Genomic DNA, 13,082 nt, shown 5'->3' with positions numbered 1-13,082 from the left:
TTTTTCTAATGATGCATACGTTTGTTTGTAAGTTTATGTTATGTATAAATTGGTTAAAACAAAGCAATCAAAGTATAAATAAGTTGTGAAAAAAAACGAAATGAAAAAAACGATACTTGAGCTTTGAAAATTGAAAAATAAAAAAATACCGTATGTAATCTGTAGGTAGATACCTACGATTACCTACATATCACCTTATTCTGTAGGCAATCCGTAGGTATTTACCTACAGATTACCTACGGTCATTTTCTATTTTTCTACTTTTCAAGTATGAAATGTCGTTTTTTTCGTTTCATTTTTTTTCACAACTTAATTATACTTTTATTTATTTGTTTTGACCGATTTATACATAACATAAACATACATACAAACGTATGCGTAGTTAGAAACCATTACTATATACAGAACAAACAAAAAGCTATCTAAATTCAAATTTGGTTTTTCTAATGATGCATACGTTTGTTTGTAAGTTTATTTGATGTATAAATTGGTTAAAAGAAAACAATCAAAGTATAAATAATTTGTGAAAAAAAAAACGAAACGTAAAAAACGATATTTGAACTTTGAAAATTGAAAAATAAAAAAATACCGTAGGTAATCTGTAGGTAAATACCTACGGATTACCTACACATTACCTTATTCTGTAGGCAATCCGTATGTATTTCCGAACAGATTACTTACGGTCATTTTTTATTTTTCTATTTTTCATGTATCAAATGTCGGTTTTTTCGTTTTATTTTTTTCACAACTTAATTATACTTTGATTGCTTTGTTTTGACCGATTTATATATAACATAAACATAAATACAAACATATGCCTAATTAGAAACCATTACTATATACAGAACAAACAAATAGTTATCTAAATTTAGATTTTGGTTTTCTAATGATGCATACTTTTTTTTGTAAGTTTATGTTATGTATAAGTTGGTTAAAACAAAGCACTCAAAGTATAAATAAGTTGTGAAAATAACGAAACGAAAAAAACAATATTTGACCTTTGAAAATTGAAAAATTAAAAAAATACCGTAGGTAATCGGTAGGTAAATACCTACGGATTACCTACAGATCACCTTATTCTGTAGGCAATCCGTACGTATTACCTACAGATTACCTACGGTCATTTTTTATTTTTCTGTTATTCAAGTATCAAATGTCATTTTTTTTCTGTTTTATTTTTTTCACAACTTAATTATACATTGATTGCTTTGTTTTGACTGATTTAGACATAACATAAACATATATACAAACGTATGCCTAGTTAAAACCATTACTATATACAGAACAAACAAAAAGCTATCTAAATTAATATTTAGTTTTTATAATGATGCATACGTTTGTTTGTAAGTTTATGTTATGTATAAATTGGTGAAAACAAAGCAATCAAAGTATAAATAAGTTGTGAAAAAAAAAACTAAACGAAAAAAACGATATTTGACCTTTGAAAATTAAAAAATAAAAAAATACAGTAGGCAATCTGTAGGTAAATACCTACGGTTTACCTACAAATCACCTTATTCTGTAGGCAATCCGTAGGTATTTACCTACAGATTACCTACGGTCATTTTCTATTTTTCTATTTTCGAGTATCAAATGTCGTTTTTTTCGTTTTATTTTTTTCACAACTTAATTATACTTTTATTTATTTGTTTTGACCGATTTATACATAACATAAACATACATACAAACGTATGCCTAGTTAGAAACCATTACTATATACAGAACTAACAAAAAGCTATCTAAATTCAAATTTGGCTTTTCTAATGATGCATACGTTTGTTTGTAAGTTTATTTGATGTATAAATTGGTTATAACAAAGAAATCAATGTATAAATAAGTTGTGAAAAAAAAAAACGAAACTAAAAAAACGATATTTGACTTTTGAAAATTGAAAAATAAAAAAATATTGTAGGTAAATACCTACGGATTACCTATAGATTACCTTATTCTGTAGGCAATTCGTAGATATTTACCAATAGATTAGTTACAGTCATTTTTTATTTTTCTATTTTTCATGTACCAAATGTCGTTTTTTTCGTTTTATTTTTTTCACAACTTAATTATACTTTGATTGCTTTGTTTTGACCGATTTATATATAACCTAAACATACATACAAACGTATGCCTAGTTAGAAACCATTACTATATACAGAACAAACAAATAGCTATCTATATTCATACTTTGTTTTTCTAATGATGCATACGTTTGTTTGTAAGTTTATCTTATGTATAAATTGGTTAAAACAAAGCAATCAAAGTATAAATAAGTTGTGAAAAAAACGAAACGAAAAAAACGATATTTGACCTTTGAAAATTGAAAAATCAAAAAATACCGTAGGTAATCTGTAGGTAAATACCTACGGATTACCTACAGATCACCTTATTCTATAGGCAATCCGTAGGTATTTACCTACAGATTACCTACGGTCATTTTTTATTTTTCTTTTATTCAAGTATCAAATGTCATTTTTTTTCGTTTTATTTTTTGCAAAACTTAATTATACTTTGATTTATTTGTTTTGACCGATTTATACATGTGACAACCCGAAGTTTTCCATCGTCGAAAACTTGTTCTACCCGTGAGATTTCGCCGTTAGTCAATTCGTTTCGTTCTCGTTTTGGGTTAACTAATTAAAACTTATATGTTTATTATAGTTTAATGAGTGTCCAAATCCCTTAGGAACTCATGAAATTAACCCAAAAGTGTTTATTTCAAAAAGTTAGAAACACTCCTGCCGGGTGACGGTAACTTAATTGGGTGCGACCAAAAGCCGCGTTTAATGCCGGTATCGGGTAGAATTCCACCGTGTCCAAAACTTAGACAATATTTAAATTTATCTAAGCACTCATTTGAAGCTTTTTCTTCCTCTCTCTACTCTCTCTCTAACCTCTCTCCTAAATCCAAGTTTAAGGGTCCAAAACTCAATTTTAAGGTCTCAAATCCTTAAGGTAACTTCCTAACCTCATTGTATAGCTTAATTGACTTCCGAATTCGAGATTTAATATTGGAATTGGACATGACATATGAGTTTACGGCCCAGGAAGGTGCCTAGGCCGTAAACTCTAAGTTTGAAGGGTTTTGAGCCCTTAAACCCCTCCTAGACAATTTTGGGACCTAGATATGGCTAAATGACTTCAAGATATGGACTTAAAACATTTAAAACATGGATTTTGAGAGGTTTGAAGGAGTTTATGGCCAAGGCATGTGCTTGGGCCGTAAACTCATATAAATAGGGTTTTCTTGACCTTAAACCCTTCCAAATCACAAACAAGGCTTAGATATGAATTATAGAATATTGGTATTAGCATTTGGACACTTGAAACATAATTTTTGAGGGGTTTGTGTGAGTTTACGGCCAAGGCATATGCTTGGGCCGTAAACTCCTTAAAAATGGGTATAAATTCAATTCTAAGGTGTTAGAAAGCCATCCAACACCACCAAAAGCCTTGGAATAAATCAAAGGACCAACCAAAAATAGTTTTAAGGCTTTAAACATAACAAAATCCTATATATGAGAGTTTACGGCCATAGAACATACTCCATGGCCTTAAACTCCAAAAACCCTTTCAAATCTTCAAACAAATGCATATAAGGCCTTGGAACAATTTTACCAATCACATGTGATTTGTTTTAGCATCATTTAACACCATTTTTATGAGGATTAAGGAGTTTACGGCCAGGAGCCTATGCTAGGCCGTAAACTCCCATAAATTAATCATTTTGATGATTTAAATCCATTCCAAGCCTTTAAATCCAAAACTAGAAAATTCCCTTAAGTGATTTGAAGCCATTTTTGCCCTTAACTCAGCCCACCATGAGTTTACGGCCGTAAACTCATGGGTAGAGGGTCTTGTGGTCGTAAACTCCTTAAGGAGTGTTCCTTTGATGTCCCAACTCATTATCCTAACTATATGTGTCCTTAAAAGCCTCCCGGCTCCCTCCAAACACTTGTATCGGGGTGTTTTCGCGACTAGAAACAATTGTCCCTACCAAATAACCAATCTAAGTCATAATTAGATACAAATGTGTATCTTTACATTATACTTAGGAACCTCGTGTGTTTGCAAGCCCCGGACAACACTTAGCATCCAAAATCGCCACATTTCTCGTCCGGTGAGTTCATACCCCTACCCCTTTTCAACTGTTTTCACTGTTTTCAAGGGGGGGGGGGGGGAATACAAGCAAAAGTACAAGGAAATCTTGTACTCAAACTCATTGTTTTCAGTTTAATCGTTTTCATTATGTATGTCCTAATATCAATAACTGTGTTTATCAAATAGTTCGAATTACGAATTTAGCTTTCAAACGAATCATAGATTTCTCGATAAAATGTTCTAATCTAAACTATATTTCATAATCTACGAATAACTTCTACTAATTTCCAATTATAACTAATTACGAATACGAAAACGTATACGAAGCTATAACTAGGAATAGAACGAATACTAAACTATAATTAGGAACAGAACGAATAACGAAACTACAACTAGAAATAGAACGAATAACAGATCCATAACTAGAAACAGAATGGATAACGAAACTATTATTAGGAACAGAACGAATAACGAAACTACAACTAGAAATAGAACGAATAACACATCCATAACTAGGAACAGAATGGATAACGAAACTATGATTAGGAACAGAACGAATAACGAAACTACAACTAGAAATAGAATGAATAACACATCTATAACTAAGAACAGAATGGATAACGAAACTATAATTAGGAACAGAACGAATACGAATACGACTGCGAATACGAATACAACTACGAATAGTGATAGGAGTAGGAATAGGTAGATGAATACGACTACGAATACGAATACGACTGCGAATACGAATACGAATACGAATAGTAATAGGAGTAGGAATAGGGAAACGAATACAGTAACGAATATGAATACGAACACGAATAACTACAAGAATATGTTTAATAATAAGAACACGAATATAAAAATGTGTAGCTAAGTATGTCCCGAGATATTATCATTAGGATATCAGAGTACCTAGTCAATACAATAGGTACGAATGGAAATAAATCAGTATATCGAAATCTAATAACTAAATTACTTTTAGGAAAGTACGAGACTTTCCTAGGGAATCATCATATTGTTGGAATAGTGTCTAAGGCTATAACTATATTCGGTGGTGCATGGTCCTTTTGGGTTGCCTTCACCATAGCAACTTGAAGGATGATTTGTTAAGAGAGAGTAAATATTATAAGGAATAATATTTAGCTATTTGATTAATATAAGTCATAGATTAATTGGTATTAATTTGGTGACTTAAAGAGATTAATTAAATAAGAGGGTATAAACTGTCAATTGTTTGATAGTTAGACTTTAGACTATAAATCCATTAGGATGGACTTTGGACGGTTTCTAAGAGCTTTAGGATAGCTCAAAATAGTCCATAAGGATATCTATGGAATGGATTTGGATAGCCTTAAGTGAAGATTATCCAATTAGGGTTTAGGGTGAAACCCTTAAGGAGTCTAAAGGTATAAATAGGCCCTTGGGGTGTGGAATTCGTGGACAAGCTTTCAGAACCTAAAGAAAGGAACCTCTGGCCGAATTCCATCCCCTCTCCTCTCTCCTAAATCATCTTGCTTGCTATTGGTGTTTGTGAACCATCAGAGGAGTGACAATTGTGACTCTAGAAGCTCCAAGACAAGAAGATCAACAAGGAACTCAAAGGTATGATTCTAGATCTGTTTTAATGTTATTTTTTAACCTAATTAGCCATTAGAAGTCTTGGATTCAAAAGCATGTTTGATAGAAAGCCTAGATCCAAGCAATAGGGTTTTGCATGCGCACATAGGAAAGTTCTTATGGCTAAAACCCAACAGTGGTATCAGAGCCTAGATTGGTTTTCTACAAATTGTTGCTTGAATAACTGAAACAAACCTGCAAAATTCGATTTTTTGGTTTTTGAGTCACTGACTCGTCGAGTTCCAAAGTGGACTCGGCGAGTAGGCCTGACTCGGCGAGTCCATTTGTGTACTCGGCGAGTCCAAGCGTCAGGAAGGGCCAGATTCGGGATTTCTTTGTGTTTATCTTATCCAAACTTACCATAAACTAATTAGATCAATATGAATCCGTTTTTTTGATAAATATAAGTGTTATATTGATCTAGTTAAAGGTAATTATCAACTAATTAAATATTTAGTTTCTTTATATGATAATTAATTAATTGTTTTAATTAATTTTGGTAATTATCTTCAAAGAAATCAAAGATAAATCAAATAAAGATAATTAAGATATTAATTGTTAATTGAAATTATTTGTTATTTGATCCTCCATGTTTTTAAATGTTTAAAACCTACCCTATAGTTTTGAAATTTAAATTTGTGATTAAAAGCTTTAATTTAGACAACTTAAATTTCAAACCCTAGATTTTGAAAAGTTTAAAATACAACCCTATACTTATATGACATTATTAGAATAATATATATATGTATAACTAAATGCTAGTCTTACCGCTAGTAGGCCTCATTCACGAAGCCGATCTATAAGGTGGGTATAAGGTTGCGGCCTATAAAATGGCGCTTAATGGGTGTACACTCACACCCACCGCTTGCTTCATTGGTGGAGGGTCGTTAGCCGAACGGGTAGGATAGGGCAACCTCATCCTCTCATTAAAAGTATAATAAGAAATACGAAGTAACTAAATTTTTTTAAATTTCCCAATCTTAGTTACTTTAGGAAAAGTGAATTGATGCAATTCCATGAAATTACACTTTGCACCTTGCTAAGATGTTAGTGGAGCGTGTGTGGTTTACCGGCACACTAATTGGTTCTAAGCGAAGGTGGCGGAGGGTGATTCATTGTTTATCATAGTTCGGTGGAGCGTGTGTGGTTTACCGGCACATCGAATAGGTGATCGTAACAATGAAGGCACCATGTAAATTTGCATGGTAATTCACACCCGCTTTGTGATCCTCGGCATCCCAGTCACAAACAAGAGGGGCATATCGAGATTTAAACATGCCATTGAATAGTTCAATGAATCTCATCCGAACCTAGGAATTCTCAAAAACACTTAGGACTAAAAGTTTAAGTTTTGTGATGGAGAATTAGTGAATCGTCATTCACTTACCTTCAATTTATTTGCATGTTGGATTACGGCATCCCTTTTCTAGTATGTAAATGTTATTGTTGGATCCTAGCCCTAATTTTTCTTATTGGGTGATAATTAGGGATTCTTGTTCTAATCTATCTTTGTCCTTTCTATAGATGTCAAACGCAAACAACGCTGCTGCTAGTTCTTTCACGTTGATGAGCCTTTGCCAAAAGGTCACCTTCGATGGAACGAACTTTGGCGAATGGATAAGATACATTCGCACCATTGCTCGCTATGAGGATAAAGAGTATGTCCTCGACGAGAAGCTCGAGAAAATCAACCCCGAAATTGCTACTCCCGCTGAAATCACCTCCTTTGAAACCCATGAGCGAGATGCGACGAAAGTACATTGCATCATGATCGCCACCATGAACTCCGAGTTCCAAAAGTCCTACGAGGACATGTATCCATACGAGATGCATCAAGACTTGCTGGAGAGGTACCACCAAAACGCGAGACAAGAGCGTTACGAGATCTTCACCAACATGATTTCCGCCAAGATGGGTCATGGAGAATCTCTTACCGTGCACTTGCAAAAGATGCAAAGGTATGTCGACCGCCTTCGCAAGTTAAACGTTGACTTCGGCGAAGACTTGGCGATCGACATGGTGCTTCACTCTTTGCCTCCGATGTACAATCAATTTAGGATGACCTACCACATGAACAAAGAGGAGGTCACTCTAAGTAAGCTCCAAGGTCTCTTGAGGGTTGCTGAGAGCAATTTCAAGGACAAGTCTGTTGCACCAACTCCCAATCCGTCTGCTGCTCCTGTCTTGGCAATAGGTCAAGGGAAGGGAAAGAAGAGGAAAGCTTCTTCAAATAACTATCGAAAGGTGAAAGCCCGAGATGGTTCCTCTTCTAGTGGGACAAAAGTTGATCCCTCTAAGCCCTGCTCTAACCCGAAGGAGGCAGAGTGCCACCACTGCCACAAGATAGGACATTGGAAGCGAAGCTGCCCGGACTACCTGCAAGCCATCAAGGAAGGAAAGATCAAGCCATCTTTCGCAGGTATATATGCAATAAAATCTAACGATTCTAATCATGCTATTTCTTGGGTTCTTGACACCGGTTGTGGTTATCACATTTGTTCTAATGTGCAGGGACTAAAAGGAAGTAGGGATGTGGAGCAAGGAAGGATCAATCTAATCATGGGGAACAGAAGATCGTCGCCTGTGACCAAGATTGGAGTGTATTCTTTGGTGCTTAAGAATAGTTTAGTTTTAAATTTGAACAATTGTTGCTATTCGCCAGAAATGGCTAGAAACATCATTTCATTTCATGGTTTGTATAGACAAGGTTTTAGATTTTCTTTTAATAATGAGAATGGTTCTATTTTGGCTTATCTAAATGGTGTCTTTTACTTTGAAGCTATACCATGTAATGGAATATATGAAACTGTTATGATTGTTGATAACTTAGGAAATGATGTTTTGAATATTGATTCTTCCACTAGTATGGATAAAGCATCCTTGTGGCATTGTCGTCTTGGACATGTCAACAAGAAACGCATAGCCCAACTCCAAAAGGATGGAGTGTTGGAGTCATTCGACCTTAGGGAAGATGACACTTGCGAGTCTTGTTTACTTGGAAAGATGACTAAGTCACCCTTCACGAGCACTTGTGAAAGGGGTGAGGGACTATTAGACCTAATACATACCGATGTATGTGGACCTTTTAGATCAACCACGAAGGATGGGAACCGCTTCTATGTGACCTTTACCGATGATTATAGTAGATATGGGTATATCTACTTAATCAAGCAAAAGTCAGAAACCTTTGAAAAGTTCAAAGAGTTCAAAAATGAAGTGGAGAATCAATTGGGCAGGAAAATCAAGATGCTTCGATCCGATCGAGGAGGAGAGTACCTAAGTCTTGAATTCCACGATTATCTCAAGGAGTGTGGAATAGTTTCGCAATTGACGCCTCCTAGGACACCGCAATTGAATGGTGTGGCAGAAAGGCGTAATCGAACCTTATTGGATATGGTTCGCTCTATGATGAGTCGTGCTTCACTACCTATCTTCTTTTGGGGGTATGCCTTAGAGACTGCCGCCCATATCCTTAACCGAGTCCCTACCAAGAAGGTTGCCAAAACACCTCACGAGATGTGGACAGGGAAAGCTCCCTCGTTGGCACATATCAAGGTTTGGGGTTGCGAGGCTTTCGTAAGACGAGATACTCACGACAAGCTTGAACCTCGAAGTGAGCGATGTATTTTCATCGGCTACCCGCAAACTTCCTTTGGATATCTCTTCTATAGACCGAAAGATAATGTTATCTTTGTTGCGAGGAGAGGAGTTTTCCGAGAGCGAGAACTCATAAGCCAAGGAGACAGTGGGAGACAAATCGAACTTGAAGAGATTCAAGAATCGATAGATGAAGGAACCTCTACCGCTGGCGTTCAACCCGAGGAGGAAACTCCGGTTGAACCGATTGACGAATCCTTACCTCTTAGACGTTCCGATAGAGTTAGAGTTCAACCCCAGTTTTATGGCTTTCATATTACTACCGAAGGGGACACGTATATTAGTGATGGTACACTAATAAATCTTGATGAACCTAATAGCTATAAGGAAGCCATGGCAGGCCCGGAGTCTGCGAAATGGAAAGAGGCAATGGATAGCGAGATCCAATCCATGTACGATAACCAAGTTTGGAATTTGGTTGATTACGTGCCCGAACGTAAGACCGTAGGGTGCAAGTGGATCTTCAAAAAGAAGACCGACGTGGATGGGAACGTACACACATACAAAGCGCGATTGGTTGCGAAGGGCTTTACTCAAACTCCCGGAGTTGACTATGATGAGACCTTCTCGCCAGTTGCGAAGATTAAATCTATTAGAGTGATGCTAGCAATTGCCGCATTTCATGATTATGAGATTTGGCAAATGGATGTCAAGACCGCTTTCCTTAACGGAAAGTTAGCTGAGGATGTTTACATGGCTCAGCCAGAGGGGTTTGTGGATCCGAAGCATCCGAATAGAGTGTGTAAGCTTGAGAAGTCCATTTATGGACTTAAGCAAGCGTCTCGCAGATGGAATCTTTGCTTCGATGAGAAAGTCAAAGAGTTTGGATTTGTACGAAGCGAAGACGAATCTTGTGTGTATGTCAAAGCCAGTGGGAGTGTAGTAAGCTTCCTCGTTCTATATGTCGATGACATATTACTCATAGGAAACGACATCCCGACTCTGCAGGAGGTTAAGTCCTGGCTCGGGAAGTGCTTCGCTATGAAGGACCTCGGAGAGGCTTCTTACATTTTGGGAATAAGGATAGTAAGAGAAAGAAGTAAGAGACTAATTGGACTTAGTCAGAATACTTACTTGGAGAAGGTACTAAAACGTTTTAGTATGGAAAACTCAAAGAAGGGAGAACTACCGATACAAGGAAATGCCAAGTTGAGTAAGACTCAAAGTCCGAGTACCGAAGCCGAGATAGCAGAAATGAGCCGAGTACCATACGCTTCCGCAGTTGGCTCAATCATGTACGCTATGACTTGTACTCGCCCTGATGTAGCCTTCGCTTTGAGCATGGTTAGCAGATATCAAGGGAACCCTGGCAAAGCACATTGGATTGCGGTGAAGAACATCCTTAAGTACCTTCGGAGAACGAAAGAATGGTTCTTAGTCCTTGGAGGGAGTGATGACTTGAAGGTGCGAGGGTATAGTGACGCCAGCTTTCAAACCGACAGGGACAACTATCGTTCGCAGTCGGGTTGGGTCTTTACCCTAAATAGAGGAGCAGTGACATGGAAAAGTTCCAAGCAGGAAACCGTAGCTGATTCAACGTGCGAATCAGAGTACATCGCAGCAAGCGAAGCGTCGAAGGAGGCAATATGGCTGAAGAACTTCATCGGTGATCTTGGAGTTGTACCGGCCATAAAGGAGCCCATGGAGATTTTCTGTGATAACGAAGGTGCGGTTGCCTTGACCAAGGAACCGAGGGATCATGGTAGATCTCGACTTATCGACAGAAAATATCACTTCATTAGACATCGTGTAGAAGAAGGACAACTCGTAGTGAAGAGGATATCATCAGAAGATAACCCAGCAGATCCGCTTACGAAGGGACTGAGTAGGGTTAAGCACTTACAGCATGCTAGGAGTATTGGGCTGAAGGATGATATTAGCACAGATTAGATTGTATTAGAAACGTATAATAGATAAATGTAATTAACATTTGATGATTAAATAAAGAAGTTTTATTTATGAGTAAAGTTACTATCACATGTTAGTTGTTTAACTATTGTTTCACTTTGCATGTTTTGACTTCCAGAATAATTGAGTTTATTAGGAATAATCGAATTATTCAAATGGTCCACAATCGTTCATATGTTGGGAGTAGATATGAATGAAGATTGTCGTGAATTGGTGTGTAGAGTGTCTAAATGGTGTTAGACATAGCAAGAGTTGCTGCAACGTTCATGAGTGCTTACGAACTGGTTTTGAGCATTGGAATAAACCCGCGCTTGCTGTAATCACTTTATGGAATACGATATAAAAGGTGATCGCAAGACGATAATATCATATGGTCTTAAAACCTAGATATATGGTTTATTATTTGTTATTTGATTGTGCATTGATAATGCGAAAACGCATCAGTAACTTGATGTTATAAAACGCATTGTTGTGTGTAGTTGGTTAATGAATAAGTAAATGCATATAAGTCGAAGTTTATCTGTAAATTTTATCCTAAGAGGGTAGAAGAGATATCTTGGCCACTCGATGATTTGATTTGACTTATGTGCCGGGCCCGGTCAGAACTGAATTGATGTGTTCGATTAAGTTCTATGTCAAATAAATCGAAGATCGAGAAATCTAAATGCTAGACTAACCATTCCATAGGATTGTCAGCATGATATCTAACAGAGGACTGTACGATCCCTTATCTAAAGGACAAGATTGATTAGATCAGAGTTGACAGCGTCTTTGAGAGCTACGATTGCAAACCGTATTATACTTGTATAGTTACTAGACTTATCCAAGTGGGAGACTGTTGGAATAGTGTCTAAGGCTATAACTATATTCGGTGGTGCATGGTCCTTTTGGGTTGCCTTCACCATAGCAACTTGAAGGATGATTTGTTAAGAGAGAGTAAATATTATAAGGAATAATATTTAGCTATTTGATTAATATAAGTCATAGATTAATTGGTATTAATTTGGTTTCTTAAAGAGATTAATTAAATAAGAGGGTATAAACTGCAATTGTTTGATAGTTAGACTTTAGACTATAAATCCATTAGGATGGACTTTGGACGGTTTCTAAGAGCTTTAGGATAGCTCAAAATAGTCCATAAGGATATCTATGGAATGGATTTGGATAGCCTTAAGTGAAGATTATCCAATTAGGGTTTAGGGTGAAACCCTTAAGGAGTCTAAAGGTATAAATAGGCCCTTGGGGTGTGGAATTCGTGGACAAGCTTTCAGAACCTAAAGAAAGGAACCTCTGGCCGAATTCCATCCCCTCTCCTCTCTCCTAAATCATCTTGCTTGCTATTGGTGTTTGTGAACCATCAGAGGAGTGACAATTGTGACTCTAGAAGCTCCAAGACAAGAAGATCAACAAGGAACTCAAAGGTATGATTCTAGATTTGTTTTAATGTTATTGTTTAACCTAATTAGCCATTAGAAGTCTTGGATTCAAAAGCATGTTTGATAGAAAGCCTAGATCCAAGCAATAGGGTTTTGCATGCGCACATAGGAAAGTTCTTATGGCTAAAACCCAACACTTTCTTCGTGTCTTTTCTCTTTCTTCTTTCTACTTTCTTCATTCTTCTTTCTTCTTGTCTTTCTTTCTTTCTTCTGATTGTTGCCAATCAAACATTCTTTCTCTTGCCGACCTGCTGCTGCTTCTACTGCTCTTGTTGCCCTGCAGCGAAAAGATCCTCCCTCCGAAAATCGACTCTCAAACTAGCTCTCTTCAACCTGCTCTGATACCCATATCCATATCCTGAATCG

Source organism: Lactuca saligna, chromosome 1, assembly GCF_052625555.1.
Source record: "Lactuca saligna cultivar CGN05327 chromosome 1, ASM5262555v1, whole genome shotgun sequence".
In the NCBI taxonomy this organism is placed as follows: domain Eukaryota; kingdom Viridiplantae; phylum Streptophyta; class Magnoliopsida; order Asterales; family Asteraceae; genus Lactuca; species Lactuca saligna.
The sequence above is the reverse complement of the archived record's forward strand: the minus strand, read 5'-3'. Positions refer to the sequence as shown.